Raw genomic sequence first — 8,353 nt, forward strand, 5'->3', positions numbered from 1 at the left:
CCCCCCCCCCCCGCGACTGTTTGCACATTATGCTAATAAATTCCCTTTACTGCCTGGGCCAGTTGTAACCAAGTGACTTCTTATATGTGACCAGAAACATTTTAGCAAATATTGCCTTCCATTTCCTTGGACACAATTTTAGAAATAAAAATTAAAATATCCATTTATTCTTTTCTTCGGCAGTGTACAGAGGCATTTCACATCCATTATCTCATTTGATCCTGACAAATCGCTTGCTATTTTGCAGATGAAGGTCATTAGTGGACAATTTGGAAATAGAGTTTGCATCTCTGATTCTTATTCACTCCATCACCATTAAATCCCTTTTAGATATAATCAGCTGAGTGCTGGGCCAGGGATTTCATGTTCTGCCAGTTCTAGCTCCGTAATTTATTTACATTTTCAGTGCATTGTTCTAAGTCACGAAAGTCTGCGACAAAGGCTGTGACATGGTGAAGAGGCATTACTTCAGTGTCGACGCACACAGGGTTGGTGATGTCCCAGAGACTCGATCTTACAAATGCATCTATGCCACCAGGCTCAGATGAGTCAGAGGCAACTTCCACCTTATGCCTAATTTTTAAAAAAAATTTTGTATTATATTAGTTTTATTTCATGGGTTTGTTTGTGGGGCTAGCTGTATGCTCATCGTATGTGTCCGGTGTCCATGGAGACCAGAAGAGGGCACAGGAAGGGTATCCCCTGAAGCTGGAGTTACAGCGGGTTGTGAGTAACCTGATATGAGTGCCAGGAGTCAAACTAGGCTCCTCTGCCAATGCAGCCAACACAACCACTGAGCCATCGCCCGAGCCCTATATGTATATTATTTTAAAGATTATTATTATTGTCATTTTTCTTTTAAACATTATATATTTTCATTTATTTATTCACTTCTTTATTGAGTGTGTGTGTGTGTGCGTGCGCACTAGTGTTCACATGAAGGTCAGAGGACAGTTCTCAGGAGCTGTTCAGGCAGATTCTCTCCTGTACCCTGTGGGATGTGGGAGGAGAAAGAACTCTTCTCATTGGGCTGGAACAAAAGACCCTACCTGCAGAGCCATTGAAAGGACACTGTTGGTATTATTTTGCAGATTTTTTTGGAAGAGTCACAGGAAAATAGTGAAAAGTAGAAATTGTAAACCTAAATTAAAAACTTTAATATTGCGCACATATGCATGGTGTGTTTGTTAGTACAGATATGCTCAGACCTCACCACTCATGTAAGGTCGGAAAACAACCTTGTAGACCTGGTTTGCTCTTCTACCTTTAGGTATGTTTAAGTTCTTGGGATTATACTCAGATGGCCACTGAGTCATCTCCCTGGCCCCTAAATCTTGATATAACAACAACAACTACTACAAAAATCTTTTTAAAAATCTAGAAGACCAAGATGTGCTTCATCAATGGGAATGTGGAGGAGAATCAGGCAGTTTCTGGCTGAAGTCCTTCCCACCAGGCTGATGAGCAACAAGCGCTAGCAACTAAACATAGTTATTTCAAGAGCTCACAGGTGTTCCATCAAATGCCTGAGGTGGAGTTAAACAGCTCACAGTCTCCTCTGACAGGTTTATAGATGAGATGGAAACTGGAAGATCAATGGAGTTATACAAAGTTTAAAATGTACCCAAGGAATGAACCTACCTATCTATCATCTATCTATCTATCTATCTATCTATCTATCTATCTATCTATCTATCATCTACCTATCTATCCATCCACCCACCCATCCATCCACCGTCTGTCTATCCATCCATCCATCCATCCATCCATTCATCCATCCATCCATCTATCCATCTATCCATCTACCCGTCTATCTGTCTGTATGTCCGTCCATCCATCTATTCATCCATCCATCTATCCATCTACCTGTCCATCTGTCTGTCTGTCCATCCATCCATCTATCCATCCATCCATCCACCCATCCATCCACCATCTGTCTATCCATCCATCCATCTGTCCATCCATCCATCCATCCACCCATCCATCCACCATCTGTCTATCCATCCATCCATCCATCCATCCATCTATCCATCCATCCATCCATCCATTCACCCACCCATCCATCCACCCACCCATCCGTCTGTCTGTCTGTCCATCCTTCCATCCATCCATCCATCCATCCATCCATCCATCCATCCATCCATCCATGTGGCTCAGGGATCCAGTGATTGGTCTACTTTATTCTGTGCACAGCTCCTCCTCTGTTTGGTTTGACTCTGTTATTTTCCTCTTCACATGCATGTGCTCTGTCATCTGCCTCTTAGAGACTCTGATGGATTAAGAAGTGCACTTCTCAGGCCTCTTGAATATACGAATATATTCATTTTGACATTGCTGCTGCCATGAAAATGGGTACTGTTTTATGTGTGTGTGTGTGTGTGTGTGTGTGTGTGTGTGTTAAAGTTTACATAACAGAACTGAGGTATGAATCAAATTCTCTTCCCTTTTCGCTCTCCACCCTGGGTTACACTCTACAGTTCTGTTTGGGTGTAGTTGGTAAGTCTAGGGCGCTGACCTTGCTCTTCTCATGATTTTCAGAGCTTTCATCACAGGCTGTGGTCAAATCCAGTGTGTCTGCTCTAGGGATGGTTATGTTCCTTTCTCCAGTGATGCTGCAAGTGTGTTCTCACCTGTTTCTATATGGACCAGTATCAGGTTACCTGGAGGAGGATGCTGGGTTTCCAGTCACTCATCACATTGAACTAGTGTATGTTTCCATTCCTGCCTATGGCGGTCGCTTCTCTGTGATCTTCCAAGCATTAGACACTGCCCATAGTTCTGGTAATGCCAATATCATGTGAGTAGTCTGATCCTTTGGAGAATCTACCCAGTCAACCGTGAGACCGTTTTTCTTCACACGGCTCTCGTTTTTTTCACACAGCTCTAAGCCATTTGTCTTTCTTAGCTTTTGAAGCTCCTTCCCAAAATCATCAGCTTATTTTCACATATTTTTGGAATTCTGTGTATGTTGACAAGATGGGCATCATCTTTATTTTCTTTAGCTAATCAACAAATTCTCTTAATTGTGTTTACTAAATATTCTAATTAGCCCCTCCTGTTATTCGCAATGACACTTTTACCATACTCACACACCACACACATGTATGCATGCACACATACACACACATACATACACACACATACACACACATACACACACATACACACATACACACACACACCACACACACATACACACACATACACATACACACGCATACACACATATATACACACACATACACACACATGCATGTATACACACATACATACACACATACATACACACCACACATACACACACATATACACACACATACATACACACACCACACACATACACACACATACACATACATACACATGCATACACACAATACACATACATACACACACATACACACATGCATACACACACATACACATACATACACATGCATACACACACGCGCACACACATACACATGCATACACACACACATGCACACACACACACATGCATACACACACTCGCTTGCCATGTATAGGACTTTGGCTATAATTTTGGGAAATTCCCTAATTTATCAAACCAAAGCATCAGTCTTCTACAAGTTTGGGATAATGCAACATCTCAATTCCTGTCCCAGATGGTGACCTGTGTGACCACTTGGGGACAAAAAGGATTGCTTAAAATCAGTATGACCATGCCAATCTATGTCTCTCTTTGTAGTTCATACCTTAGGAATCACTTTTCAGTGCTGGAGATTGAACTCAGGACCTGTGTATAGTATGTAAGTGTCTAACCCTGAGCTGTAGCCCCAGCCCTACCAGTTAGACCTCATATTCTAATGTTGCAGAGACATTTTCTTGTATGGCTTTTTCTTTGCCATTTAAAATTCTAATATAGTTGAAGTTTGGTATATACTGTGATATGATAAGGCTTCTTCACCTTTGCTTTTCTTCAACTAGTTAACCAATTTCCTTAATGCTGTTCACTAAATAATTTAAGTAACTCTTCCTTTATTTGTAATGTTAATTGTACAGCTCAAACACCTACCAACGTCCTCCTAGACTTCATCGCCCTCTTTCCCTTTTTTGTTATCCATAACTAGTAGCATTCTTTAATCCATAAGATTATGGTTTTGAACTATATCTTGGTTGTTGATTTGTAAGTCATCTGTAGTTGAAAAAAATCAGCTTAAATTGGAATTTGCTTTCATAAAATTATAAATTTAGTTTCTCTGCTACCTTCAAAGTTAATTCCACAGTGGACCACAAAACACCTTCAAAGGCTAAACTCAAAATTTAAAGGCTGCAACTGGAGGGGCAGCTCAGTGGGTCAAGGCTGCTATGCAAGCTTGATGACCTGATTTCAGGTGCTGTGACCAGGTCACAGACCAGCAGTGAATGCTGTAATCCTAATGCTAGTGAGGCTGGAGGCTCCTGGGAGCTCAGCAGTCAGCCAGTGTAGCCAAATCAGTGATCTGCAGGCTCAGTGGGAGATTAGGTGTTCAAAGAGGAGGTGTGTGTGTGGGAGGGGGTAGTAGAAGACACTCTGGACTCTGTGTGTGCACACACACACACATCATTTAAGCCTTGATCGTCAAAGACATCAATAAAAATTTATAGAAGAAATTTATACAGGTTTTGAGAAACACAAAATAGATATCTAAAAAAAAGGGGGGGGGAATGTCATTTAAGATATACAAAGAATGCCTGATTTTAATAATAAAGAGCAAACACCCTGTAAAATGGGACAGATATTGAACAGATCTTACAAGAAAAGACTGATTTACTGAGAAGCATCTAGGACATGCTCTGTTTAATTATTCTTCAAGGAAATGCAAACTAAAAGTACATCCATTGGAGTGGCCAAAGGAAGATAACTGACCTTAAAATGTAGGTGAAGGTGTTGACCAACTGCAGGCTGTTAGTGGTAAAGTCATTACAACCATTCTAGAAACTTTCTGACAGTTTCTTATAAACCAAGCATCCAACCAAATGTTTAACCCCATGATATAGCAATTTACTTCTAAATATTTAACCAAAAACCATGAAACGTACCCTTGCAGAAAGACATGCAAAAGCACTCAATTTTAATTCAAACAGTTCCAAAGGAGAAACCATATAAATGACCCCATGGGTATGAGAGCCAATACCGAAACTGAGATATCTTTGTATAATAGAATAATATTCAACAACAAAAAGGAACAAGTTGTGTATATAAACCACAACAAGGATAATTCTAAGAACATTATTAAAAGAATCTTTGTACTGTAGCATGAATATGACACTATTCTGTTTATATAGTTCTAGAATATGCAAACATTTTCTGTAGTGGGAAAATATCAGGACCGTGATTGGCAGCAGGGAAGGGGAAGTGTCGGCTAACATGTGTCTTGTTCTTTACGTTGGAAAAGGTTTGAGATACAAACACATATGCATTTGTCAAGCTTGATTGTTTTGCTTTTAAAATTTGTACATTTCTTTGCATGCATAAAATATACACATATTCATTTTCATCCCCAAGGAAAAGCCCTGAAAATCAATAATGAAGTCTAGTCAATGGTATGCATGCTGATGTAGTGACGGGGAATTACAGCCATGTTTGCATCTTACATTGAAATGTAGCCCAGAATTTAGACAAGTTGATGGGTCTTTTGATAGAGTGGGTTTGGTCCAATGTCCATGGCAGGATCAAGGTGGAGAGTCTATGGGTACCTGCAGTAAAATCTTTCCATTATGAAATTGATCGTGCGATTTCCGAACAATGAATACCCATTTCCTCCTCTCCCTGTCTCAGAGCACCTGCAACACGGTATTAAACAACGGTGTTGACAGTGGCTGTGGTGGATGCTTTGAGGTAGGCTGTAAAGCCTCCCCAGACCTCTTCTCATGTTTACCTTGAGAGAGTGCACAGAATGAATTCAGAATTTTGCCGGTGTGGAGTGCAGAAGAAGCAGTCAGGTTGGAAAGCCAGTGATGTTGCAGGGAGGCCCTGCTTCACCAGCTGCTTTGAGGGGCTTTGGTATCCCTCATCTCATTAAAAAAAAAAAAGGTGCTACCAAGTAGTTGATATGAATAAAATCATAAGTCACTTTGAAAAGATGTTTGTGTGTATGTGGGTGTGTCTGCATGTACATTTACAGGTATGCATAGATTAAAAGGCAGCATCAGACGCCCCCCGCCCCGCCCCCAGAACTGAATTACAGGAGGTTATGAGCAGCCAGGTGTGGATGCTGGGAACCAACTTGGTCCTCTACAAAAGCGTCAACTGCATGTCACTGCAGAGCCACCTCCCCAGCCTTGACAAAATAATAAATGTGTAAAATATTATAGAAGTCATTATTTATAAGAAATTAGGTACTAACCATTTGTCTTATACCCATAGCTCAATGTAAGAACTAGAGATATTATTAAACATATATCATCAATTTTTCTTATAGAACTTCTTGCTGAGTTTTGTTATTAATATTTTTACAGTGCTGATGAAACTAGGGTCATTTACATATTAGGCTCTACCATCAGCTGTATCCCTCGTCCCTTTATTTTATAGGTGCCGTTATATCCCATCTGAATATGTGATTCTTTCCAGAATTAAACAACTGATGTATTTCTATACTCTGTTGCTTGCTTTCAGTGCCTTGAATGTATCTTTCTGAATATATCTTTCTGTATAAAGCTCCCAGTTCTTCCTTTGGTTTTCAACAATGTTTCAAAGATCCATTGCTGCATCTATAGTTCACTGGTTTTGAGAACATGTATCACCACATAAATCAGGGTGGTCTTGAATCAAGAACTCTTGATTCTTTTGAGTGCCTGGACTCTAAGTGTGTGTGACACCGTGCCCAGGTCTCATTCAACTTTTCAGTCCTTTATTAGTGTTCACCAGTGTGGGTCTGGGAATTAGTCATTTGGGCAGTTACAATGCAACTATGGGGCCCTGATCTCCACCCCAGGAACCAATGTAAATGGTTAAACATATGAACACACTTGTATTCCCAGCACTGAGGAAGCAGAGGTAGGTGGACCCTGGAGGGAAGGGACATGTACTGCCATGCCTGAAGACCTGAGTTGAAATCCCATAACCCACATGGTGGAAGACAGTCATGCACATTGTCCTCTGAGCTCTTCTTGGGCACTCTGTCATGCTGTGCTTCTCCACAAGTGTACACACTTGTGTACAAAATAAATATATATAAGAAATTGTAGTATCCCTCTGAGGAACAGTATCAGCCTATGCCTACCATGCACACTCATGTGCATGTGCACACAAACATATGTACCTCCAAGCACACACACACAAATTCACTATTGTCAATTTTCCATAATTTATCAGTTTTCCTCCGACTATTTTTTAGCTATTTCTTTATTTGCTGTAGTAACCGCAGGCAGGTATATGTGCAAGAGTTCCTCCAGGGCGTACCTAGCCAGAAGCAGCTGGGTCTATGACGCTTAAACCCTGTAATTTACAAACGGACAGTCAGATTGCTCGCTGCATTTGCTTTAACAACTTACCATCTGTTAATAGTGTGTAAGTTTTCATTAAATCATGTCTTTTGGGACACTGTGCTATCTGATTTCTTAATTTTTGCTAATTTTGTCTATTTTAAAAGACATCCAGTGTTCATCATTTCTTTGTCCACAGCGCATTTGAACATCTTTTCTTGCATTTATTATCTGTAATTTTTTAATGTGAAATCTCAACTTAAATCTTTTATTTTGCTTTACAAATAGACTTAAAGAATGTTTTTATGGTCAAGTTTTTAAGACATTTACTTTCTTACTTTTATATATATGACTGTATGTAGTGCTGGTGCCTGCAGAAACCACAGCCATCAGATCTCCCTGGATCTGTAGTTACAGACAGATGTGGGTCACCTGAAGTAGGCACAGGGACTTGAACTCAGGTCCTCTGCAAGATCAGTACATACTCTTAACTGCTAAACCATCTCTCTGGCCATTAGCCGTTGTTGTTTACTTATTTATTTTTTTAGAAAGTGTCTCGTGTAACGCAAACTTGCTGTGGCGGGAGCATGACCTTGAATTTCTGGCCATCCTGCCTGCAGCTTTGCAGTCCTGCGGTTATATGGGTAAGCCATTTTTGTGGGGCTCTGTGGTTGTAGTCTGGCCTTCCTGCATGCTAGGCAAGCAGCCTACTGACGGAGTTATACCTCCCACCCATGGTGTTTCAGGCATCACTCCTTTGTTCTGTACATGTTAAAATATTTTCTCCTCTTTTGAATCTGCCTTATTTAATGGAGTCTTTGGATAAATAGTTATTAGCTTTAAAGTGGAATTTTAAGTCTTTTCTTCCATATAAATTAAATGCACTTGGGAGGTTTCATATATATATATATATATATATATATAT

The sequence above is a fragment of the Mastomys coucha genome, unplaced genomic scaffold, assembly GCF_008632895.1.
Source record: "Mastomys coucha isolate ucsf_1 unplaced genomic scaffold, UCSF_Mcou_1 pScaffold23, whole genome shotgun sequence".
Lineage (NCBI taxonomy): Eukaryota > Metazoa > Chordata > Mammalia > Rodentia > Muridae > Mastomys > Mastomys coucha.